At 39.4% G+C, this 3,127-nt stretch overlaps 1 non-coding gene across 1 annotated transcript; it reads left to right on the forward strand.

The window, feature by feature from the left end:
• Nucleotides 1–2,674: 2,674 nt before the first annotated feature.
• Nucleotides 2,675–2,781, forward strand: LOC139887048 (small nucleolar RNA R71). The gene has a single exon (XR_011772900.1). It is a non-coding gene; the product is annotated as a small nucleolar RNA R71 (small nucleolar RNA).
• Nucleotides 2,782–3,127: the final 346 nt, after the last annotated feature.

Genomic DNA, 3,127 nt, shown 5'->3' on the forward strand with positions numbered 1-3,127 from the left:
AATAAGCATTCGTTCAAGATTTGAAAGACACGACTCAAAAGAGTCACCGAAGACTGAAAAGTCATCCATGAAAACTTCCATGCATTCTTCTATCATATCATGGAAAATTGCCATCATGCACCTTTGAAAGGTTGCAGGGGCATTGCAAAGTCCGAATGGCATGCGTTTGTACGCAAAAGTACCATATGGGCATGTGAAGGTGGTTTTCTCTTGGTCTTCGGGTGCGATTGGGATTTGAAAATACCCTGAAAAACCATCAAGGAAAGAATAGTAACTGTTTCCTTCTAACCTTTCCAACATTTGATCGATGAAAGGTAAGGGAAAATGATCTTTTCTGGTGGCGTCATTTAATTTTCTATAATCAATGCAAACACGCCATCCAGTTACAGTCTGAGTAGGAATAAGCTCATCTTTTTTATTTGTGATGACGGTAATGCCACCTTTTTTAGGTACGCATTGCACCGGGCTTACCCATGGACTATCAGAGATGGGATAAATTAAACCTGCATCAAGTAGTTTAATTATCTCTTTCTTCACCACATCTTGCATGTTAGGGTTTAGTCTTCGTTGACGTTGCACACAAGGTTTAAAATCATCTTCCATGAGAATTTTGTGTGTACAATATGAAGGACTTATACCCTTGATATCTTGGATCTTCCATGCAATAGCTGGTTTATGGGCTTTTAACACGGAAATCAATTGAGATTTTTCGTTTTCAGAAAGGGAGGATGAGATGATTATAGGTAATTGAGATTTACCATGCAAATATGCGTATTCCAAATGGTTTAGAAGTGGCTTTAATTCCAATGTTGGTGGTTCTTCAATCGATGATTTGTACCTGTATCTGTCTTCCTCTTTCAGAACTTGAAGTTCTTCTGTTGTTGGTTCGTATTCATTAGCCATGAGTGTAGCTAATAATTCAGCTTCATCAATTGGTTCTGTTCCTTCTCCTAAAGAACATTCGCCCGTTCCTTGTAATTCTGGAAATTCTTGTAACAATTCTTGATGTTCATCTATAGTTTGCATATAATAGCACGCATCATCTGCAGATTGAGGTTGTTTCATGGCCTTATCAACAGAAAAGGTCACACTCTCGTCATCTATACTTAGGGTCAATTTCTTACCAAACACGTCTATTATTGCTCTAGCCGTGTTTAAGAATGGTCTTCCTAAGATAAGAGGAACTCGAGAATCTTCTTCCATATCCAGAATCACAAAATCTGCTGGGAATACTAAAGTACCAACTTTAACTAGCATATTCTCCATTATCCCTCTAGGATATTTGATTGATCGATCAGCTAGTTGTATGCTCATTCGTGTTGGTTTTAACTCTTCAAGGCCTAGTTTAACGTATAATGAATAAGGCATTAAGTTAATACTAGCACCTAAGTTTGCTAATGCTCTTATTGAATCAAGACTACCCATTAAACATGGAATTGTGAAACTTTCCGGGTCGGAGAGTTTTTCGGGTATCTTGTTCAATAATACTGCAGAAGATGCATCATTCATTGTGACAGCTGAAAGTTCTTCCATTTTCTTTCTGTTTGTGATCAGGTCTTTCAAAAACTTCGCATATCTTGGCATACCTGAAATTACATCGATGAAAGGAAGATTGACGTTTATTTGTTTGAACATGTCAAGAAACTTTGACTATTCGGCTTTGAGTCTTTCTTTTCTTTGTTTGCTCGGGTAAGGAAGCGGTGGTTGATATGGTTTAACGTATGGTTTAGGTCGTACTGAACCTTCTGGGATTTCAGCTTGTTGATCATTGGCTTTCTCAACTACTGGTTCTGGTTCTGGTTGTGGTGGTGGAACAGGATAATCGGAAATGACCGGTATAACAGGTGGCGTAAGCGTCAAACCACTTCGGGTGGTAATTGCTTTGGCTGCTTCATTTCGAGGGTTGGTATTTGTGTCTCTCGATAAACTCCCTGGCTTTCTTTCACCAATTAACCTTGCTAGGTTACTTACTTCTTGTTCCAAGTTTTGGATAGAAGCTTGTTGGTGTCTGAATGATTGCGAGTTTTGTTCATTTGTTTGTTTTTGAGATGCAACAAACTGTGCTTGGGATTCCATGAGCTTTGTCATCATTTCCTCCAGGTTTGGCTTTTTCTCGTCGGTTTGTGGTGGCTTATTAAGAAAACTGGGTCTTTGCTGATTGCTAGGACCTTGTTGGTTATACGAGTTATTGTTGGGCCCATTTGGATTGTATGGGGTGTTGTAAGGTCGGTTGAAATTATTCCTTGGCGGTTGATAATTATTTTGATAATTATTTCCCGGCTTTTGGTTCATGTATGAAACATTCTCACGTTGTTCCATCGTTTGCTCAACACCGAAACAATCTTTCGTCAAATGTGGCCCCCCAAACTGCTCACAACCGATTCGTATCGCGTGAATATCTTTAGTCATCTTTTCCATTCATCTATCGACAGCATCTAACTTTGCGGAAATAGAATCAAAGTCATGGCTAGAATCGGCTCTAGCCGCTTTAGATGAACGAAAGATATCTTTTTCCTGGTGCCACTCATGTGAATGGGATGCTGTATTATCAATAATTTTGTGAGCTTCAGTTGCGGTTTTCTTCATAATGGAACCACCAGCTGCTATGTCGATGTCTTTTCTTGTAGCAACTTCGCATCCTTGGTAGAATATTTGCACTATTTGATAAGTGTCTAAACCATGCTGAGGACATCCTCTCAACAACTTTCCGAATCTTGTCCACGCCTCATATAATGTTTCATTTGGCTTTTGCGCGAACTTAACAATTTCTCCTTGAAGTCTCACGGCTTTAGATGCCGGAAAGAATTGTTTAAGAAATTTCTCAACTAAAACATCCCATGTGTCAATCGCTCCTTCAGGTAACGATTCTAACCAATCTTTGGCTCCCCCCTTTAAAGTCCAGGGAAATAACATGAGATAGATCTGTTCATCCTCAACTTCTCTGATTTTGAATAGAGTACAGATCCTATTAAAGGTACGAAGATGTTCGTTTGGATCTTCCTTCGGCGCACCACTAAATTGGCACTGATTAGTTACCATGTGTAGGATTTGTCCTTTGATTTCATAATCTGGTGCATTAATGCCTGGTTGAGTAATGGCATGACCTTGGCCAGTGCGTTTAGCTCGC

This window comes from Rutidosis leptorrhynchoides, chromosome 1 (genome assembly GCF_046630445.1).
Source record: "Rutidosis leptorrhynchoides isolate AG116_Rl617_1_P2 chromosome 1, CSIRO_AGI_Rlap_v1, whole genome shotgun sequence".
Classification (NCBI taxonomy): domain Eukaryota; kingdom Viridiplantae; phylum Streptophyta; class Magnoliopsida; order Asterales; family Asteraceae; genus Rutidosis; species Rutidosis leptorrhynchoides.